At 38.0% G+C, this 12,967-nt stretch overlaps 1 protein-coding gene across 4 annotated transcripts in view; it reads left to right on the forward strand.

The window, feature by feature from the left end:
* LOC121642832 (Kv channel-interacting protein 1) overlaps window positions 1-12,967 on the forward strand; it is a 65,897-nt gene that overhangs the window by 25,612 nt on the left and 27,318 nt on the right. The gene's annotated exons all lie outside the window — the stretch shown is intronic.

Consider the following 12,967-nt stretch of genomic DNA (forward strand, 5'->3'; position numbering starts at 1 on the left):
CAGACGTGAGGAAGATGTAATAACAAACACATTTACTGTTAAACCAAGAGCAAGATATCTGCCCTCTTTTCATCCCACTTACCTGTTTCTCCATATCTCTGTCTTTCTGTTCTCCCAGTAAATCCTGATCTCTGTTCTGCAGTTCATTCTTCTTTATTTTTTATTTTTTTTTTGGTGGTTGGCAAATAGAAATTGGTGCATTACTGCCACCAAGTGGTTTGGAGTGTGGACCAGACTGTTTCCAAGAGCCCAAGTTGTCAAAACTTGTCTGCTACATTTTCCCAATCCCAGGTGCCCCTCTGTCATGTTGCCGCACCAGCCTGTTTCAGAACCACTGGACTAGTATGAAATTTGTACTCTGATGCAAACTCTGATGATCCACTTGAAAACCATGGGTGTCGGTCAGTTTGCAAGTAAATTCTGGTCTGATGTGTTGACAGTAGGAACACAAATGTACCATTCAGCGGACCAAGGAGAGAAAGTGGCACATGACGCGACGTACCACAACATGACAGCTATCTCTCAGCCTCTCCTGCTGCTTATACTGGACAAATTCTTGTGAGAACCACATTAAGTTTGAAGACCAAAGTAAAAACACAAAACTCCAAAAGTGTATAAATTTATTGTTGTTCCATTGTTTACTTGCAGTGGATGAGACAATTCCTGTCTGTTATTCTTTCTTCTTGGCCAACAGTCATTCCAGGGAATATCACAGTTGAGCAGTTATTTGTCTTTTAGCAAATGATAAAATCAAACCCCTTGTTCTCATTCACTGAATGAGGATCAATGGTCCAACTGCCTGCCCTCTTTCCTTCTACTGTCACCCCATGCTGAGGCTGTATCTAATATTTGAATGATTTGCTTTTACATTATTTGAATCAGAGCAATTCTGAAACTGAAGACTGGTGTACATTAATTTTCTATTGCTTTAATCAATTTTAGAAGAGTTACAGAAAAGAATAATACTGTTATATAAACCTGTAGCATGATGCTAATGCTAGTGAAACCTTGATCTCACAACCACACAGCAATTTTATTTTTTATTTTTTTTTTTGTACTCAATTCATTTTTAGGAAGATGTGTTCACTGAGTACCCAGACAGTCAGTTGGGCCAGTGGCCATGTTACTGCCTGCTCGAGTACAGCAATTGCAATTAAGACGGGACAGAGAGAAAATATGTTAAATAAATAACCTTGGAGTGTCTCCCAGATAAATTATTGGAACAGTTTAGACTTTATAAATACTTAAGAGGAAAAACTCAGCTGTTTTTGCAAATTAGCTGCCCACACTGGCACACTACAATGTCTCTCAATGAACCAAATCTGCTTCTGTTGTAGTTTAACGTCTTTTCTGAGACATGAAGCCCTACAGAAACTGATCCTATTCCATTACAGTCATTAAGCGAACATTCAAAGTCTGCAGTCAAAACACATCAAGCAACCTTTCCTCCTTGCTTGTGCTAATTTCTCCTTATAGAACCACTACTTAACGTCGCTGAGAAAGTACAGTTTTCAACAATCAAGTTTGGTGGCTGCAACAAAATCAATATTACGGCTAAAGAACCAGTTACACTTGGCTGCAAACAGACACACAGACAATAACAAGAATTTGTAGCAGTAATTTATGAGTAGGCCTACACAAGAAGCTTGCACAAACCCCCTGGTGACAGTATGATGACATGGACTCCACTGAACCAGTGATGTGCAAAATATATTGCAATGTTACAAGTGAGAAAATGCCATCTGACAGCATGAGCAGTGGTAGGAATATCTAAAATATAGCATGCCTCTTAGCTGATATTGATATTTTTAAGGTCTGACAATTGTAGGGGGCTAAACAATGTCTAGGTGAGAATGCAGTACTCAGCAGTACAGTCTAATACTCTGTGCTGTATTCCTCTTTACTTCTCCAAACTGGAGTGTGTAAAAAGCTTTCTGTAGGGGAAACACTGACAGCTGAAAAGTACCTCACACAACCCACTGGACAAAAACAATGCTGAATTGTGCTTTCACTTGAAGTAAACAGTGATTTTGTTAAGACATTTATAGAAGAGGTGGCATGGCAACATTCTTCTTTCTATGTGGATGGCCTCAGACAAATCAGCCAGAGACAAAGCTGAGCTGTAAAAAACATTTGCTTTGAAGACCAGAAATCTAGAAACAAGATGAGAGGAAGGACAGTAGCAGGCAACTTCAGATTTTCACGGCTTCTCTTTTATATATATATATATATATATATATATATATATATATATATATATATATATATATATATATATGTACATTTTAACAATATAGAGCTTTAAATGCTGCAGTGGTGATTTTCTGTAATGTTGTTTATAAAATCATAAAATCTTTATCTTAGCACAGACCAGAGATTATTGTCTACTACAGCAGGCAATTTAGCATTCCTTGTAGTCCAACTGAATTCGGCTAATAAGTTAACACAATCACAGTCATAAAAGAAAATACAAAATTCCTTCAACAAATTGCTGCTTCAAAACAGCTTACAGGGGAAGCCAATGTAAGAAGTCTTACTAGTGGAGAAAAGAAGCTTCTCTGATGCTAAGCCAGCGGGTAGCCACTAGCTAGGCAACGGTGCAGTATCTGTCAGTCTTTTATCCTCCTTTTAAATCAGCTTCTCTGTTTTGATGTACCCTTGAGCCAAACATGAAACCCAGTTGCACTTTACATTGTGAGCGAAAGTGACCTTTGTAGAGCTTTGGTTTATCAGATAAATGTAGTCCAGTTAGGGAATCATCCAGTTTGCTATGATGAATTGATGCTGATAGAAAGAGTTGCTAAACTACAAGTAAAAGTGTTTATGTTTCTGGTGTGTGTTACTAAATGAAGGCAAACTGATGCAGAAGCCTTGTTGGAGCTACGATGCATAGTTTTTAGTCAGTGGCCCACCAGCTTGTATCACCACAGGTTGGCACTAAAGGCATTAATCTGTATGTCTCTCTTCACCTGCGGCAAGAAAAGGATATTTATTTTCTGTCTCTGCACAAACTATTCTGCTTCTATGAAATATTTCCCAGCGTTCATAAACTACAAAACCAGCCCCTTGCAGACACATTCATCTCCCTGCTTGCTTGCTCCATTTGTTTCTGCCTCTACTTTTTTTCTCTGCCCCCTCTTGCCCTGTTAAGTAGATTTTTCCTTTTTTTCTTGTTGCATTGCTGGTTTTCACCTCATTTCACCTCCTTGTTTTGTCTTTTATGTGTTGCTCTCTTCAAGCTTTTCCCTTCTGTTCTCTGAGCCTTCTTGATCTGTTGCTTTTAGGCTGCCTTTGCGGTTTATCTTGATGTTTCTGTCTCTTTCAGTCCCTGAAACCCTCACATCTCATTCTCTTGTAAGTCTTGGCACAGACTTGACCAACTCTAACATCACTCAATTATTTGAAGTTTCACTCATCATGTAGAGTTTTGGCTTGGGGCCAGCTGAATAGATGTAAATATAAGTGGCTTTGTGCTTTATTGAGTACTTGTGGGTCTTCTTGAGAATAAGTGTGTTTGGTTCAGTGTTTCTATCTGCTGTGGGGCTAAAGAGCTAAGAAGACAGGATCCCTATATATTTAATAGGCTTTGCAATTTCCACCCCTCTTTTTCACCCCAACACATCAAAAGAAGTGCACCAAAAGGGCCAATTAGGACAGCAAAAGAGCTTTATGAGGCAATTGCTGACATGAAATGTGCTTCTGGTTAATCTCAAGCCAAAAAGCATGTGAGTGATGTGCATGAGCACTTATTGATGAGATTTGGATACTGCGACCTTAAATCTTATATTTCTTCACACCATGTAAACATTCACACCAGGCATCATCTTCATTTAAAAATCAGCATTTAACATCCTCTGTCAGTGTTTGATCTCTCAAATTAAACCCACGTTTAAGCATTTTTATCAAATAAAAGAATCAATGTACTGTATCCATAAAAAAATACTTGATTTGCATATGTGCTTTGCTCAGAGCTTCAAAGTTAAACAACATTTTCTATGCAATTTATCTATGCAGACGGTTCATGCCTGTGCTGCCCTCAGGGTTTTGTAACACTGGAGATAATGAGAGAAATGCAGATGATGAATATAGATAGCTACTTAGCACTGTCTATAAGGCTCATATTGTATGCATAATTATGACAGCAGCACATCACCAGAGCTAAATTAATGTGACAGCTGAAATGACACATATAGAGAAATGCATATGTTATGCTGCAAAAAAACAAAACTGTTTTATATTCAGCTCAAAATATCTCTCCTTTTAGCAGCTGGCAAAAACAAAAAACACAATTCAGTGACCAGAATCTGTTTGGTCTAACGGTCAATTGTGGCAAAAATGACAAAGTGTTGTTTTTATGAGTTATCAATAGAAGTAATGATAACTCAATTTTGTTTTTAGTTTCATAGCCTTTTCCTGCAAACACAAATTGAAGAAGTGTGATTAATTTCGGATTGGTGAACAATCTCACACCAGCTTTCACAGTTTCTGAGTAAGATATATCCTCATATTACTCAAGGATTTGAAGTTGCATTAACACACCACAAATTAGTCATCTCTATTTACTGTGCACTAATTAAGACAGGCCTGGACTGGCCCACGGGAGGAGTGGGACAATTTCCAGTGGCCTGGGGGCCCTAATGGCCTGACTGTCAAGAAAGCCAAAACAAGGTAATTTTTTTTTCTAAATCAACATGAGCAAAGTGCATGGAGGTGAAACAGCTGAGAACAGGAACACAGTGGAGCAAATTAACTTGGAAGGGAGCAAAAAAAAAAAAAAAAACGAAACAAACAAACAAAAAAAAAAAACACTTTAGGATGAGGCAACTTTCTGATATTTTCAAAGTCCCTACAGACACTAGCATGCAGTCAGCTGCGACAGAAAGTGAGTTGACTGGTTTATAAATGTGTGATATTGGTGAGACAGCGGGTGAAAAGCTGCCGATTTAGTTGAGATTCTTCATTACCCTTTTTATGTAGCTATAATAATAATCCTAATACTACTTACTGTCAAAATATCATTGTATTGTTGCAACACTGTTAAATCTCCCTTCAGTCAAACATACTGGTTTTTCCAGAGAGGAGATCCTATATGGGATTACCTGATATCATGGATAAAATATTAATTAATACTATGTGCTGACAAGATACTTTGGCTGCTTTGTCTGTATACAGATCATGTTTTGAATGTTGTGTTGAACCTTTTGATGAGGGTAGAGAAAAGAAAAACACTGGGTGGCTTTCAGTTTTGTGTGAATGTTGATCTAGAATAATGAGCTTTGGTGATTACTTAGTCCATATGTGTCTGAATGTATGCTTGCATGAGTGCATGCAGTATTTAAGTTGGGATAGCCTAAATGTGTGTGTTTGACTCCGGCTGGACTTTGTGTCCCAGTCCGGCCCTGAATTAAGACATACAAGAACTGTTTTATTTTTTTTCATAAAATCTATTTTTTCTTTTAAATTTTGAGTGGGGGCAGCAGAAACATATAAATTCACAAACATGAAACTTTACATTAACTTTTTATCTATTCTTCCTTAATTACTTAAATGCTCCTGCTAAGCCCACCTGTCACCAGGTTAATATCCAGCTTTTGTTTTTCTTTCTTTTTATTTCTTACCTTAGTATGAAGAAAATACAAGCTTCAGTTATGTGTTATTTAAAAAATTGTGGATGTGCAAAGAAGTGTAAGAGATAAAGGAAATACAATATAGTACAGATGTCGGCATACGCAGTGTTTCTTTTAGCTAAAGAAAATTTATTGGGGTTTTATATGGGGATCATAAGGTTGATTAATGCATGTAGCAATTTTCACAAGTCTGTTATCTGAAAGGGATATCAGTTTGAGGTTATAGGGGTTACCTAGCAACATGGAGAAATTTAGCAAAGTTTATTCCTGCCACCAGTGTCTGTCTGTCCTGTCGATGACAGAGGTGGTCACCTAGGGTGCCATCTGCTGGGGGTGGGTGGGTAGGCCACACCTGTAAGCTAAATCTACCAGCAGGTGTTAACACAAGGCTACGTTCACACTGCAGGTTGAGTTCATGCTTCGCCCAACTGATGTTGTTAAAAAGCATCAAAATGAAGAGGCAGAATCCGCCAGTAGTTATATGTAGTAACTATTTTATCAACACAAGAAACATTTTACCGTCATCACGAGACGCTCAGTTGCAATGCAACATCTCACCACTTGATGTAATTAAGCCTCAAGTGAGGCTTTCAGCTGTAATATTCAATACTTTCTTTTGTTTTCATTATTAATCAATTATGTAGCACCTAAAATGACAGGATCCCAAGTAGGTCCCTATTAATGGTATTTTTAGTCGTCTGTTGCTCTTTTACATCATTGTTAAAAAATTTAAAAAATATTTTTAATCTACTGGGAACATGATATACTGTGTTTACAGAGTCTCATTTTTTGTAGCTTGTAAGCATCTTTTTCTGATGGGCTTTTTGTTCTTTTTGAATTGCCCTCACTCTTGGCCACAAACAAAAAAAATTCCATGCTGTATTTCATGTTATCTACTAGCTGTAGACTGGTGTAGGAGCTCTTGGATTTTCAGCCTTTTATACAATCAGGAAAGCTTCAGAGAAGATAAAGTCATAGAGTGAAAGCTGACTCACTCAACAATCCCCCTCCCTATATACACACACATGCACGTGCACACACACTCAACCACACACACACACACACACACACACACACACACACACACACACACACACACACACACACACTGTGTCCCGCTGTGGAACATTAGAGTAAATCACAGGATAGACACTTCTAGGGGAACTGGCATTGTTAAAATTGAAGAGTATATTTCATTTTATTTTTTTATGGTAACTTATCACCTCACTTATTGTTATTTTCTACTAGGCCTGTCACGATAACAAATTTAGCTGTACGATAAATTTTCTCAGAAATTATCGCGATAAACGATAATATTGCGCAGAGCACTAATGTGTCATTTTGAGACCATTCTCAACTAATATAGTGACATATGCCGTAATAATGCAAGTACACATTTTCAAAGGTCAATAAACTAAATAAATAAAAGCGCCTTTTTCACTGTTGCATCTTCAAATAAACTCCAGACAAGTAGACAAGCATGCCGGTTTTAATGACGAACCAAACTTCAGCACTTTACATCGAACAAAAACCCGTGTTCTTCTTCTGCTCTTCAAAATCTACTGCTTGTGAAACAAAGTCATTCTGCCCTCTGTTGGCCTTATAAGTAACTACAACCCAGCAGTTAGCTGGGATACCACATTCACATACGCCGGGACACCGGCCCAAAAGTTATGCGGCCCACTGGGAATCCTCCCAAACCTCTCGATTAGCCGGCATTGCTCTTAATGTGTATTTTGTCATATACGGTAGTATATAGGCTGATTCTATTTGCGTAATGTGCCTGCGGATTACAGGGGTTATTACGGTAGACCAGGAAGTGGGGGCTTTGTACTGACGTCGTAAGCTAGAATGTGTGTGTTCTGCTTACATGTGGGAAGCAGCGAAACAATAAAAGAGGAGATGCTTGCATCTATTATTTACATATTTCAGCATGAGAATCGGAGGTTTAGCGCGAGAGCGTGAGAAGCCACTTAAATACGCAAGTCTCACGGCCATTGCGTGTTGGCAGCCGTGCAAAACAAATGCGGCTTACCGGCTCGTGCTGCAACATGCTGCAGTCAAGTGTGACACTAGAAAGATCACTCCGGAAGAAACCAGAGCGTTTAGTCGAAATACTCCATAGTGAAACCTATTGTCATACACAGTCTATGGTAAAGGGGGGACGAAAAAAAATGATCGCGGCCGGCAAACTTATCGTGCTCTTATTTTCTTATCGTTCAATTAATTGACTTATTGCTTATCGCGACAGGCCTATTTTCTACAACAGTAATAAAAAAACACATGACAAGAGGACTGGCTGAATGGGTGTCTAGATAGGAGAAGTACCACCACAGAGACAGAGATTTCATGAGTAATACTGTCCAAAAAGCAACAAAGGAACAAAAAAAAAAAAAAAAAAAAAAAGAAAAACCATTTAAAGCTGGCATAAGAGTATAAACCTTTTTAAAGTAATGTATCTGACCATTTACAGCTCTGATGTAACTGCATCACAACCATTGTTTCTACTGGTTTTATGTGTGGTTTTGATTCCGTCTGTTCAGTAAAACCTCTGGTTAACAGCACACAGTAGTCCCACATTATTTTGTTAAAGTTAAGAACACAACATTATTTCTCTTCACTAACATATTGGATATCTTTACAGTCCTGGTTGAATAACAAAGCAGAACAGAAACTCTGTTAACAGGGAAATGACTCTATGCTTCTCTCTTTATTGATTCTCCCTTTACTCTTTAGCTGTTATTTAAACTTTATCCTCTGCTCTCTATTAAAAAACATTTGATTTACTTTGTGCTTTATATCTTTTTCTCTCTTTACAAGCCCATCATTCTTTTCTGCATTCTTTCATGTATTAATGTTATCCTTCTCAGCCCCCCCATTTTCTTGCACAGTAAAAGAACAAAAGATCAGTTGTTGAACTTTTATTTTTAATTATGCCCTTTACCTTGGAGCAGGTAAAAAACTTGGCATGTGTCCTAAAATCTGTATACAGTGAAGTAGCTGTGTCATTTGGACAGCGATAGATATTGGTATTGATTTTTCTAATAGACATGTTACCTGTCAGCCACGCTGCCCCCGATGAGTAATCGCTACCACCTTGTATGTTGGCAGAACGCTGTCATACAGCAGTGTGATAGATCGACAATCTATAGCTGTGGTGATGAATCTTATCGGGGAAAAGAATGACTTTAAATGCTAACCTGCAGGTTAGTGATGATCTTGGTGTGAATGTGCAGCTTTGACTTTATTGAGCTGATTCTCTAAAGCTTCAACCCAGCCGTTTAATCTTAATCAGAATCTTCCGTTTAATTTTCTCTCATGCTTACTACCCCATTTTGCTCATTCTCTTTGTTCTTCCACCCTGTTCGCAGGAAATGTGGCGTTTGCGCGTCCTCTGCATTTTCTTTCTTGCTTTCTCGCCCACACTCCTGGCTCATACCCATTTCTTCCCCTTTCAATTTTCTCCCTGCATCAAACTCTAATCTCCTACTAGAAGCTGCATTTCCTCCACCTCCTTCTTCTTCAACATTCACTGCCAAATATTTCTCCATCTCCACTTTTACAGCCATTTCCTTCCACCACATACACAGTGACTTATATAAGAAAACAGATGTGTATCCTATATTCCACTTCCTTTCATCTGTGTTGTCTCATCTTTCTTTTGAAAAGTGCGACAGAGGTCTTGTAAAACAGCCTGCAGTCATTCGCTCATAGCCCTGTGGGGAAACACAAGGCAAAGCACTTGAAATATTCTACTCACAAGCACCAAAACAAGTGCATACACTTACTCCAACCTCTCGCCTTTTCTCTATGTTCTACAGATTTTGAAATGATTACTAGATGGAAAAACATTTCTCTCAGTGTGTGGAAACGAGCCTCTCAGAGACTGCAGGGAGATAGAGACTTGAGATTGGAACAAGCAAGGAACTGTGTTTGAAACGACAAGAACCATACCCCGATAAAGGCTCAGAGATTTATAGGTAGTGATGGTTTGATAAAGGTGTATAGGTACAGACTGTATGCCTTAAGACAGATTCAGAGATAGGGGAGTGGAGAAAGATAAATGGATATGCTTTGAAGCTAAATATGAAGTGTAGATGGGAAGAAATAAGTTTGATAGCCTTTAGATTCTCGTAAGCATAATACATGCGGTGCGTTACATGGCAGTGCATGCAAAGAGGAAGAGCATATGGGTGTGTGTGTGTGTGTCATGCTCTATGGTGCTGCGTGTCGTTTGGAGTCTGCAGAGACCTCATTCTATGACCAACCATCCTTTCTGCCCACAGTCTGAATGTGCAAAATGTGTGTGCATCCATATTCTCTGTGAGTGTAACCATGTGTGTGTAGGCTGGTGAAAAGATTACTCCCCACTGCTGTCCATTCTGTCTCTCTTGCTGTTGTGAGAGAAAAAAAAATCATATCTGAGTACATTTTCAGAGAAGCAGATTGCAGAAACTAAATACGTTCTGTTAATCCGTCGCCACAATTACACCTCGTTCATTATTCACCATCAGCTGATGAAAAGCACTACTTTTTTTTTGGAGTAGTTGCCACGTTTGCAAAGGCGTTACAGACAGATGGTTTTATACAAAGAAACAATGTGTCTACTCTCCATATTGATTACAGAAAACTCATCTGTGAAAACAGACATATGCTTAATTTATGGAAGTAATTGTGATTCTAGTAAATGGTATTTTTTGCTATTTTAGTGGCACAATACTGAAATGAAAGATATAGTTTGCATGGGGCAACTAATGGTTCAAAAATGAGTATTACTAAACAAACAGCTGGCAAAACATGTCACTAACTGGTTTAACTGACAAGTCAGTATCATAACTGAGTATAAAAAAGAGCACCTTAGAGATGCAGAGTCTCTCAGAAGTAAACACAAGTAGAGGCACAAAAATTGTTTATAAATTATGGAGCAATTTGGAAATAATGTTCCTCAATGTAAAAGTGCAGGCTTTGTATAGTCAGCTACATCTACCTAATGAGATCAATGCATTCTGAGAATTTGAAGACATCTCTGTGCATAAGGGATACAGACAAAATAAATCTTGGATGCCTGTGAACTTTAGACTCTAGTGCTCTGCATTAAAAACAGACATGAGCCAGTCATGAAAGTCATTGTATGAGTTTGGGAACACTCCCAGAAATCATCGTAAACACACTCTAAGAAAAATGTCAGTGAAAAAAGAACATCCTAGCAGGAAATTACCAGAACATTTTACTGTTAACTGTACAGACACGTCCATTTATCCAAACACGGAAAATTCTATACTTCCACAGTATACGTATGCCCTGTTGCATTCATGGACTGACACCACACCAAGCAAAGAGAGAATAATCGAACTAGGTTAAATTATTTGCTTGGATTGATTCCAAGTGATTGAATTAAGTTCATCCAGTTATTAAGTTCTTCTTTAACATAATTTTTAAGCCCAGTGAAATACTTAGATTAGAGGTGGTGGTGATGGTGGGTGTCACTTCCTGTGCTGTGCACTGCAGTCATGGTGCTAACTTTAATTATCAAACAGACCAGAACATTCTCACAATGTTGTCTAAATGTTAACATAACACATAGTAAAGCACATAACTCAAATTTAGAGGGTAACAATGGGTTAAATTCCTACTGAATATGGATTTCTGATGAATCTATGTGGTCCTTGCACCACTTGCTAATGTGGATCTGTGAATCTGGAGAAAAGTGTATGTCATTAGGATAATAAAGCTATGTTAAACTTAACTGTTGCACTTTGAGAGTAGAAAACTAATCTCAGATGACTCTAGAACACAGGACTCCAGATATGTTTATGTGAGTTTTTGTTCCCAAGATGCAATACTCAAAAAAACAAAAAACAAACAAAAAAAAAAAAAACCCAAAACAAATAAACAAAAAAAGCTAAACAAACAAAACAAAACAAAAACAAACTAGTTTAACTACTGTGAAAAGTTAAAAAGAAAATTAATTGAAATTTTAACAGTATATTTGGCCCTGTTCTTACAGACTTTTGTTAGACTACAGTTTGCCGTGTCATTCAAAAATCCAGGTTAATGCTCTTTCATGCAAAGACAAAGCCATGTGTGAACTGCATGACGGCTGGTTGTCAGATATAGTTTGAGTTTACTTCACAAGGTATGATTTGTGTATCTATGCCGCTTTCACCACTAAATCTGAGTGATGCTTCTAACGGGTTAGTGACATTGCTGCACACCCACTCAGTGACTGCCCACCTACTGGCATAGACAATAATAAAATTGGTCCATTATCCAGCTTTTGACTGATTGAAAATGGAGTTCACATAACAATGCAATTAATACTTTAATGATAAGTTGATTTCTGATTTGTATCAGGTAATCTTCAATTTTTACGTTGATTTGTGTTGAAATTTGTTACAATTAGAGATATGCTAATTTTTCTCTACATACATTAATGCTAACACACAACACCACCATTATAAAAACATCTGCATACGTGCAATCAAAACACAAGAATACTTTATGGCAGAGCAGCAGTTCTGGATTACATCATATTCTGCAGATATAATATATATAAAAAATGCAGCCGTGGACTGAACAAAGCATTTAGGTGATTTTCATGGCCAGATTCATCTGAGGATTATCTGTAATGCAGGGCTGTTCATTAAACAGTATTACTATTAATATATGAAGAACATTGCCTATCCACAGTTACATATCTGTGATAAATGTTTATGTTCGGCATTTGCGGCTGGTTCTGCCCTTCAGTTCTTTCCTGTGATGCTTATTGTAAAAAATGATCTTACTTTGTATGGATTGGTCTGTAATTAAAATTTGACTCCATCTTGGTGTGTGTTCTCTTACAAGCAAGAACACACATGCTGCTGAAGAATGATCTGGTTCTTTTCTCAACCCCTATACTTCTGCCCTATTAAACATCTCAACAGCCTCTTCCTTCTTTTAATCCCTCTCCACACATCCTTGACTTTAAGCTTGTTCTCCTTTTTTTGGCTGCTCATCTCTCTTTAATCTTTTTCTCCTTCCTTGGGAGTTCGACTGCCACCACTTGCACACATACACGTTATGCATCTTACTGCTGTGCAGGAGAATGTTCCGGCATTGTGGCTGGATGAACAGAAATGATGGATGGAGGAGGTGGAGGAGCTGATGGATTGAAATGGCCTTTTTGTAAAGAATGAAGGCACAGCTCAGGGTCCTTCCTAATTTCTGTCACACTCATGTTTTCCTTTCACCCCCATAAGTAATTTTTAATCCTCTAATAAATGTTTAAGCTATAGGTTACATCTGAAAATTTTCTCTCCGATAGAAGGAAACAGGTGCTGTCAGACATGAGGGTCTAA

This window comes from Melanotaenia boesemani, chromosome 7, assembly GCF_017639745.1.
Source record: "Melanotaenia boesemani isolate fMelBoe1 chromosome 7, fMelBoe1.pri, whole genome shotgun sequence".
Lineage (NCBI taxonomy): Eukaryota > Metazoa > Chordata > Actinopteri > Atheriniformes > Melanotaeniidae > Melanotaenia > Melanotaenia boesemani.